We start from the raw sequence: 11,372 nt of genomic DNA, 5'->3' as shown, positions 1-11,372 counted from the left end.
CTTGCATCATGAATTTAGCTGATATCGACATGTTGATGGGAAATGTAGTCCCACAGACAATATGGGCTAAGATTCGTAAGGAGAATCACGCACAGGAATTAGGTGCTACTTGGGATGTTATAATTGCCACAGATAGAGTCCAAGTGGGTGGTGCAAAGCCTGATGCTTTGATTTCAGAAGTCCCTGTTAGGATTATTACATTAATGAAAACAATGATGCCTGCATTGAGAGTTAATTGGGATAAACTAGCAGCATGCAAGCAAAAGAAAGATGAAAGTGTCTTTGATTTCTTTACTCGTTTCGAGGAGACATTTATCGATCACTGTGGTCAAGATATGGCTACAGAGGGTGGACAGCGATTATTTGTGGACAAATTCGTATTTAATTTGCTTCCCGAGCTGTCACACAAATTGAAAGATTCTGAAAGTTCATGGGCTGTTTCTTCTTCTGCCCAGATATTGGCTACTGCACAATATTACGAAAACAGAGATAAAGAAGAAAAAGAAAAGCAAGAGAAAAAGACGAAAGAATAAAAAACGAAGGTTCTCTTGCAACAAGCCTATCCTCCTCGTCATGCTCAGCCTCAATTTCAACAGCCTTCGCAGTTTCAGAGGTTGTATCAAAAACCTGAGCCATACATTCCGCAACCTTTGTTAGGACCTAATCAATGTGCCTATTGTAGAGAGGAAGGTCATTTTAAGAATAGTTGTCCGGTTTTATTGCAGCGCAATGGAGCATTATCTGCTCCACGAGGTCTTGCTGGCCTCCAGTCAGCAAACAGAGGTAGAGGTCGAGGTGTGCTAACTCAGGAACAGCGTGCCCTTCCTTCTCTCAATTCCATGAACTACTTTGATCACCAAAATGTTAGGTCTGCACAGTACTACAATGAAGACCATTATATTGAAAACGGAAATGAAAGTCTTCATGCCAACTAGGACAGCCATGGACAAAGTAAGGGAGTTGTGTCGGTTCCAGTAGACCAGAGTGGTCCTTATGTTAACGTCACTACAATGGGTGTTTTAGAGCCATTTCTTTTAGATACTGGGGCGATGAGAAGTTCTATCATTCATTCTAAACTCCCCGGGGCACCTTTGTCTGGCTTAACAAATGTTTCTGTAGGATTTTCTGGCGCCCCCGTTCGCAATCCGGTTTCTTGCCCTTTGCCTATTTCAATTGGCCCTTATGATTTGAAAGCTCCACTTCTTTTGACGAATGTTTGCGGTGAGAATCTGTTGGGTTTGGACATTTTGAAAAGAATGCATGCTACGATATATTGTTCTCCTTTTGGTGTACATCTTACTTTAGGACAGAAATTGATTTCTCAATGTATTTGTCCAAAGATCAATTTCCACCTGAATTGCTTTCTCTTCCAGCCACGCTTTGGACCACGGGTCCGAATGATGTGGGCTGTCTCGAAATTCCACCTTATGTTGTCACTCTCAAGCCTAATGTTGAATTACCTCGCATCCCGCAGTATAGAATTTCCACTGAAGGTGAAAAAGCGCTTTTGGAAATCATTCATGATTTGATTCAGAAGGGTGTGGTTGAAGAAACAAGAGGTAACACATGCAATAGTCCTATTCTTCCCGTTCTTAAACGCACTGATCCTTCTCAGCCACCTGTATATCATTTCGTAATTGATCTTCGGGAGGTAAACAAAATTGTTGTACCACAATTTCCTGTTGTTCCAGATATCACTGCTCTGTTGACAATTATACCTTCCACAGCGACTTGGTTCTCTGTTATCGATCTAAAGAATGCCTTCTTTAGTATTCCCATTGCAGAAGAGAGTAGGGACATTTTTGGCTTCTCTCTTGCAGGCCGAAGCTTCCGGTTTAAGCGTGCACCTCAGGGCTATTGTGAAAGTCCCTCCATTTACAGCCAAGCTTTAAAATGTTATCTTGATACTTTTCATTTGCCGTCTGGTGCTGCTCTTATCCAATACATGGATGACTTGTTAATCGCTGCTGATTCAAAAGATATTTGCAAAAATGTCACTGTCGCATTGTTACGCCATTTGTTTAAACTAAATCATAAGGTTTCACCTTCCAAATTACAATATGTTCGTCGAGAGGTTACCTACTTGGGTCATCTCCTATCAAAGGAGGGACGACGATTAACACCAGAATTAATTCAGGCGATTACGCAAATGTCTGTGCCATCCACACAAAGGGAGGTACGTGCCTTTCTGGGTATCACCTCCTATTGTAGGCAATGGATCCCTAAGTTCTCTTTGATGGCCAAGCCTTTGTTGGCACTCACTTTGAAAGCTACGCCTCAGCCTCTTCCTTGGACTGATGAGTGCCAAAGGAGTTTTACTGATTTACGTACTGCTCTATGTTCTGCTCCTGTATTGGGTACTCCTGATTACAGTAAACCTTTTACGCTCTATGTTCATGAGAGAGAAGGTTGTGCGTTGTCAGTTTTAACACAGCGATTTGGGGACAAACAGCGGCCATGTGCCTATTTTTCGGCTACATTAGACCCAGTAGCTAAAGCATTGCCCAGTTGCCTCAAAGCGACAGCAGCAGCAGCAATTTCTATTCGACAGTCCGCTGGAGTGGTGTTGGATAACACTCTCATTGTCATGGTACCACATGCAGTGGATACCTTACTAAACAGAACGAAAACGCAGCATCTTACGAGTGCTCGCCTAACTGGATACGAGCTGATGCTTTTGGCTAGTCACGTACACATCAAACGATGTAATACCCTAAATCCAGCTAATCTGTTGCCCCTTCCAGATGAGAAAAGTGTTGAGGAGCAACATGATTGTTTCTTTCGTACTGAGGAAGAGACAAAAGGAAGAATTGATTTGAAAGACACACCGCTAGAGAATCCGGATGGAACTCTATGGGTAGATGGTTCTTGCTTTAAAATGCCTAATGGAGATACAGTTTCAGCCTATGCTGTAACTACTTTACATACAATTGTGGAAACAGCACATGTCAGACACAATTCAGCTCAAGCAGCAGAACTGATAGCTTTAACGAGAGCATGTGTATTGTCAAAAGGGAAAAGAATGAACGTATACACTGACAGCCAATATGCCTTTGGTGTAGCGTTCGACTTTGGGCGTCTTTGGAAGGAAAGGGGATTCCTCACTTTACATGGCACTAAAATACAACATGGTCGGTTAGTGACTGATCTTCTTGAATCACTTGCCTTACCCACCCAAATAGCGATTGTGAAGTGTAGTGCACACAAAAAGATTACAGATGATGTTGGCCGAGGAAATGCATTTGCAGATGAAGTAGCGAAAAAGACAGCGAGAGATGTTACGAGTCGAATGTATGTGGCGGGTCCTGCGAATTGGGTCAGAGAGAGAGGAATGTATGAGAATACAGTAGAAAGTGTAAAATCGATTCAGGAAGAGGCTACAGAGAAGGAATTAAGTAGGTGGAAAGAAAGTACGGGAATGTTAGATGAAATGGGTTGTTGGGTGGAATTATCTGAACACCAACGTTGGCTGTTACCAGATGCCTATGTACTCCCAGTGGTTACTATGGTGCATGGTCCAGCCCATTTAAGTGCAAAAGGTATATGCAAACTTCTGGCTCCAGTGTGGCAAAATGAAGGAATCCCAAAGTGTGCAGACAATGTAGTGAAACATTGTATTGTTTGTTTAATGTACAATCCGGGAAAAGGAACCCCAACTCCAGCGGGTCACTTTGCTCCTCCAACATATCCATTTGAGGTGTTGCAGATCGATTATATTCATATGGAGCGATGCAACAACCTTAAATACGTTCTGGTGGTACTATGCGCCTTTTCAAGATGGATAGAAGCATACCCTTTAAAAGACAACACAGCCTTATCCACAGCTAAAGCTTTACTAAAAGAATTCTTCCCCAGGTTTGGTTTGCCGCGCATTGTCTGGAGTGACAATGGGAGCGAATTTGTTGGCCAAGTCATGCAAAAAGTTTGTGTGGATCTCGGTATCAAGCAAAAGTTCCATGCGGCAAATCATCCACAGTCAGCGGGTTTAGTAGAATGCTACAACGGTACATTAAAGTTAAAACTAGCGAAAGTTCAGGCTAGTACAGGACTCAATTGGCCCGATGCTTTACCATTGGATCTGCTGTCCACCAGTACTGCAGTACACTCTCGTTTGGGACTTAGCCCTTACGAAGTGGTTTTTGGATGCCCGGCTAATGTATGGGGAGTCCCACGCCCTAAGAAATACTCAGACTTGCCATATCCAATGTTGATTGACTACCTGCATGATCTTACGACTAAATTGCGTGTTCTCCATCAACAGGTTCAGAGTGCTTTACCGGAGGCTTCCACAGACCCAGGTCATTCCATCCGACCAGGTGATTGGGTCTGCACCAAGAATTTCCAAAGGACGAGAAATTTGGAGCCCAGGTGGAGGGAGCCTCGTTTGGTGCTTTTGACCACGAGAACAGCAGTTAAAGTTGAAGGAAAGAAAAATTGGATTCACGGCGTGCATTGTAAGAAAGTGCCTTTGCCTTTACCTTACGATCAATGGGTGCGTAGGGGCATTGGTGACTGTGAGAGTGAGAAGGTTCCACGATTCGTACCTTTTAGTGATGCACGCCTGAATGGGACACTGTCTGAGAAAGAGGACGACAACATTCTGCAGGAAGCGATAACACCACATCGTCGCTTAAATACAACAAATCCACGAACATTGTTCCAAGACCAGACTGTATCAAACAAAGAACATTATAATTTGAGACCTAGACCAAAGAACACATAAGATTTATCCCTCTTGTGTAGTATTCTGTCCCGGTTGCAGGGTCAGTGTAGGAGTCTTGATTGTGACCTGAGTAGTGGCAATAGGCCCTCAGGACTTGCAGTGTCATAGGATGGCAGATAATCATAATTGAGTGATCGAGGAAGATTGCCGTGAGCATCCATTAGAAAGGTGGAAACTACACTAGGTAAAAGAGAGAGAAAGGATAAAATGAAGAAAGAATCCTGTAAATTAATGTACAGTCGTTTTAATATAACCTTATGTGTTATTATATTATTATGTATTGTTTTGGCGTTTATAGGTTGGATTATTTATGCTCTGCAGCAAAACGTTGTCTCTCCTTCTTCCTCTTCGTCCTCTTCTACTGTCTCTCCACATCTCTTTCATACCCTTCTTCAACATGAACTCATTAGAAGAACTGAATATTATAACAATTCCTTTGTCCAGTTATTACATCAACACCAGTTAGTGGTCAATACGACTGACTGTTGGGTGTGTGGACTTATGCCACATACCACAGAAAAAGGAATGCCATATTTAGTTCACCCGTTTTCTTATGAGGGTTCTGCTTGGGCTTATTTTGTCATTTTCTCTAATGCCTACCAAAGCAAGTTCAAACGATCCGTTAGTTCATATAGGGGTGGTCCAGATTTTAGTCATAGTTCATTAATTAAGGGAATGGTAGCTATGGCTAAAATCATGGAAAATAGTAAGATTTCCGTTGATGAAAGGAAAGCGTATACAAACTGGAACGTCACCCATTATGTCACTAGCCTTAGTGATAAGGTTAAACAAAGAAAATCTCCACCAATTTGGACGATTCCTCATCAGGGAAATTTCTGTCTGCAAATAAATGATCACTCTTCTGACACCATCCAAAGAAATAACTGTTCCCACACATACGTTTATTCCTCTCAGAATTCGCCTCCTCTAGTGCCATCTCAGGGCACGTATTTTATTTGCCACAATAGAGCTTACACGTGGTTACCAACGGGTTTTTCTGGTACCTGCTATATAGCTTTCCTTCTTCCCCCTACATACACCGCTTCTGCAAACTATCATCGGAACAGATATGGCAGAGGGATTATTGATTCGAAAGACACAGCAGAACAAGAGGGAGGAGATTTCCTCAAAGGATTTCTTCCTTTTTGGGGTCCAATGACCAACAGCAAAAATATAAGGCAACTGGTCCGTGTCGTAGAGACCACAATAGACATCACTGTAGGAGCCTTAAGTAATATCACAGCAGAACTACAGGCGGACCGTCTTATGACCTTACAAAATCGAGTTGCCTTAGATTTTGTTCTTGCAGATCGTGGTGGAGTGTGCAAATTGATCGGGTCAAGTTGCTGTATTTTCATACCTAATGACGCTCCGACAGTATACCAAGCTATCTCCAAGTTGCATATAATATCTGAGTCGATTCATCAGGACGAAGGAGATTGGTCCTTTTCGGAGTGGTTTTGGGGACTACTGTCCAAATGGGGTTGGAAAGCATTGACATTCCTTGGAATAGTTTTGACCATTATTTTCTCTTGTTGCCTTTGTATGCACTGTGGTCCCGCCATCTGTGACCTTTGTGCTACTATGTGCATCCCTAAACCCAAATCACCAAGAACTGAAAACATAAGAATGATAATACAGCAACAGCTCGATGACCTCATGGCTATCGACATTGACTCAGATTAACATGAGTCTATCTTGCCTGAGTTCTGGCAAAAGGAGGGTCTGAGGAACTTCGATTTCTGATCGTGATCGTATCGACCCGCCGTTTTGTGCTCCACCGCCATTTTGTGTTGCCATCACTCAGGCAGCACGGCGAACAAAGTCTATTCTGCTTTTTCTGCAGGTTCGTGTCAGAACAACCCTTCTGCCTCTATTTGCAAAGCTGGTGTTAGGACTGGCCGAGTACACTAATCCCTGTCTGGTTTTTCTAATCCCCGTCTCAACTATCTGTTGGTTCACACTTTTCTTTTCTGACTTTATCTTATCGTCTGGCCTTCACTGTCCTCTGCTAGCATTCTCTCGTTTCACAACTGTCCTCCAACACACATAAACGTATCTCGCCACCTGCAAGTTAGTTACGAATCCGTTAATGAATTAGTTTGAGGGAGGAGTGACAAACATAGTTGGAGGAGAGGTTTCTTCGAGTCATCTGACACTTTTGTTTTCAAATCTCTCCTATTGGTTCTGTCCTGTTTTCCAACGTTTCTTATTGGCTCTTTCTTGTATATTCTGGGTGTGTATTTGGTTAATGTATATGTTACCTATATGGTATATAAGATTGTGCGCCACGGAGTAAAGTGGCAGTCTCCTGAGAACCTACCTTGTGTACTTCTGGGATAACTGTACTAGCTGCAGCTAATAAATCTGATCATCTAACGCCTAACAGAGTGTCCCGTGTCTCTTTGTAGCTGAGCAGGAGAACCCAGGAGATTAAGGCGTACCCTGCGCCACCAGGCCCAAAAGGTTCTGGTTCTTCATTGTGATTTTAGAGACTGAGGCATATCGACATGAATGTCAGAGACAATTAGGAGATAGGAAGTTCTATCGTCCTCTTAAAGAAGACCCAACAGAAAGAATCAAGAAAGAAATCACAGAAAGAGTAGAAGAGGCACTTAATGAAGGCTGGGTTACACCACAAGAGGCTGTTTTCGTTCAGACTCCCTACCCTGTAACGCCTTATTTTTACCCAAAGTGCATAAAAATCAACGACCACCATCAGGGAGACCCATAATATCAGGGCAGGGTTCTCTTCTTGAGCCACTATCTACCTTTGTAGACTATTTTTGAGGCCTCTAGTCAAAAAGATGCCTACATATCTACAGGACACAAAGGATGTTTTACGCCTTTTACCAACTGTAGAATTTGAGATGGAGAGAGATTTTTTAGTCTCCTTCGATGTGGAATCACTATATACCTCGATCCCACAGGATGAAACGCTAGAAACTATTGCCTCTATACTGAATACAACCGATTTAGACTCTATTACTCCGGTTCACTTCATTATGACACTTGCTTACATGGCAATGAAAGAAAATGTCTTCAAATTTGAAGAAACAGTGTATCTCCAAGTCTCAGGTACAAGTATGGGAAGTATTTTCACGCCGAGCCTGGCGAATTTATACCTCCATACATTCAAACAAAAATATGTATTGAATTCTGATAACCCCTTCCATGAGTCGATTCGACTATGGAAGCGTTATATTGATGATATTTTTGTGGTGTGGCGAGGTGATCTAGACTCAATTTCTAAGTTTTTACAATGGCTAAATACACGTAATGACTTTTTGAAGTTCACGGTTGAGGCACACAAAGAAAGAATAGCCTTTTTAGATCTTTCCATTTTTGTCACTCCGACAGGATTACAAAGTGAACTGTACCGGAAACCAGTGGCCCATAATTCTCTTCTTAGATATGATAGTCGGCATCCGAAATCGTTACGTGATAATTTGCCGTACGACCAATTTTTGCGTATAAGGAGGAATTGCTCTACTCCTGAAGAATACAAATTACATGCCCGTAATTCGACACAGCAATTGACAGAAAAAAAGTATCCGCAAAGACTGATCAAACAGGCTTTGAAACGTGCAACGAATGACATCAGAGAGGCACTCTTGGAACCTCAGGTTGAGAAACCCCCTTTGGATCGCCTAACTTTTGTTAACACCTTTAGCACCGTAACAAATGGGATTCAGAAGAGTATCAAAAAACATTGGCGACTACTTAATAGCTGCAAAGTAAAAATTCTGCTTTCTTTGTTCTCATTAAAGAGGGGAACGAATTTTCGAGACTAATTAATACATACCCGACCAAAGGAACAGAGCCCGAGACAAGTTGGGACTCTATGGGATCTACCGGCGGTCCTAGGACATCATCCATGTGGTGTTTGTACAATCTGTCCGCAGACGAAGCATTCAAAATCTATAGACATAGGTACAAACAGACCCTGGGAACAAAGAACTTTCACGAACTGTAATAGTGAAAATTTGATATATTTGATAGAGTGTCCATGCAAATGCCAGTATGTAGGCATGGCAACCCGAAAAGTCAGATTAAGAATGCTAGAACACAAAAGTACGTTTAGGTGTAAAAAAAACAACACCAAATTGACAAGGCATTTTACAGAGTCTAACCACCAAGCAGAAGATTTCACTTGGGCGGTTTTAGAGAAGCCACATATACCATCCCATGTGAGCGACATATCCCGATTTCTATTTATAAGAGAACAGAAGTGGGTGTTTAAAATTCATAGCGACATTTCAGGTTTGAATGATGTCATACCATGGACATCCTTATAAATCACAAGTCACTTTGATCATTGAGAGACATTGATGTCTTATAATTAGTAATACCACATTTGATTTGGTCACATATATAACTCTTAGAGTTATGAAGAACCTTAGAGATCAATGATCAGACATATAAGAGGGATCAGAATTCATCTGTTGATGTATATTCATTGAATCCCCTCTACGTTTGTATGGCTACCTCTGCTCGTTTTGCCGTGCTATAAGTCGGGGTGTCAGAACGCGCCGATTTAATTAGCGAGTTAATCTAACGCCCCCTTTTCTAACTTTTAACTTCTAAAAACCATCAATTTATGCACAGCTATGCAATGTGTCGCTCTAATCCCGCTTTTTACTGTCTTTCGATTTGGAATAATAAAGCTGTATGACTTTTGTATAACTAAACAGGTACACCACAAGAACGTGTGGCAAAGAACTACTGCTTCCTGATTGACATACGTAATTTGGTAGTTCCACGATACGTCATCAATAAGCGCATACGTCATTTGGTAGTTCCATGAGACGTCATTAATAAGCTCACCTAACTCACACTAGGTTCCAGTATCAGGCTAAAGCACTACAACATCCAGGCTTACACGCGCTATTCAGTAGCTCCAACTAGACGTCATTGATACTCGCCAGATGTCGATGCCAGGATCCGGTTCAAATAGAGCCGCGTATTAAACATGGCCACCTCCCATACGACTCAGGACAGAGCCAGAGGTACCGACGGAGAGGTGAGCCCCGCTTCACATTTTGTAAATATAGCTATCAATAGACAAGGTTGGGCGAGATAAGTAAAGAAGAAGGATAGTGCCACTTTCCTTTTTTGTGTTAGCCCCCTTTTTTGTGTTAGCATTCTAGCCACTAGCAGAGATCAGTTGAATATAGATATCCAACACCTTAGACTTTTCCTGATACCTCTGTAGTGGTATTTTGATATGCATGCGCCTCAAACACAGTCCCTGAGTAAAGAGCTGGAGACAAAATAGAAGTCTTTTCCTCCTTTTTCGATATGTGCCTGTTTTGGGATGCACACGCTTTAAACCCAGTCCTCTAGAAAACAGCCAGAGATAGAATAGAAGTCTCTCCCTCCCTTTGCTGATGCTTACCGTGCCTCGTATAACGATATAGCCACGAATTAGCATTTCTGTCGACTAAAGCTTATTAACTCACAACGTTTGAAAAATATGTATTCACAAGACAGTATGAGAGATACAAGCAGAAGCGATTCCTTAAGGTTTTTTATGTCTTTTGTTGATAAGAAACAATTCCCCTCTTTTTCAGGGCGGGGCCTCCATCTACCTGAGTTGTTACCAGGGGAGGTGAGGTTTTCTCCTTGTGCAATACAGGTAAGCACATTGAGTGATTTATATTTATAAATTGGTCTCATATAACTAGTAACTACTACATGAGTTGCCTCAAGTAAGTCACGTATTTACCAAAGACATTGTGTTGTGTTTTTTCCATTTTGTGTAGGTAATATAAGCAATACCGCTTGCACAAAGGAATGTGCACCGAAAAGGTCGTATTTCTCCCTTTACTTTTTTCACTTTTATTGTTGCAGTAGCAATACATGATATGGTTTAAGGTCCTGAAGAAAGCCGACGACTGATTAGTCGGGAAGGCTGAAACATGTCGACCGTATTGTAAGACAGCCTATGTGTTCAAAGCTGTTTGCACCAATTTTTTAAACAAGGATTAATAGGGATATCTAGAATAAAAGTTTTCTTCCCTTTAACTACTTTTTTAATCTCACCTTTATGCACAGCACACATTTTTAGGTCTCGCCTGACCCAGCGCATGCGCTGGTCTGGCGAGACTTATTGAGAGGGCTCCAAAAAGTGCTACCAGGCCAGCCTAGAGCTACAGTGCATGTGCGCGGCGCGCGCGCCGCTCTTACCGCGATTACTTTCACTTTCGCGGCCGCTTTGATGTTTGATCGTGATCGCGATCACTTTCGCGGCCGCATGGCCGCTTGGCATAGCCAATAGGTCTCGCTTTTGGGACCTTATAAGTATTTAGTTATGCAACTGTTGCATGGCTAAACACTTATAAGGTCCCAAAGGCGAGACCTATTGGCTATGCCAATGCTTGTTGTTTTTGTATCTATACAAAACTCATTTCCCTTAAATAAGGTCTAATATCAGATGAGAAAGTGATTTTTTCCTCTTTTCCTCCTTATGTGTTTGAGGTGACCTGGGCAATACCCAAACCACCGATACTGCCTCAGTGATATGGAGGTTCAGTGGCGGGAAAGAAGGATATTTACATGATGACACTGACCAGTCTCTGGTATTTGATGGAAATCCTTCTAAGTCACATAGGTCTTGTGTCTATCAGCGCTTAAGGTTTTTATGTCT

The sequence above is a fragment of the Triturus cristatus genome, chromosome 9 (genome assembly GCF_964204655.1).
Source record: "Triturus cristatus chromosome 9, aTriCri1.1, whole genome shotgun sequence".
NCBI lineage: Eukaryota > Metazoa > Chordata > Amphibia > Caudata > Salamandridae > Triturus > Triturus cristatus.
This window is presented reverse-complemented; position numbering follows the sequence as displayed.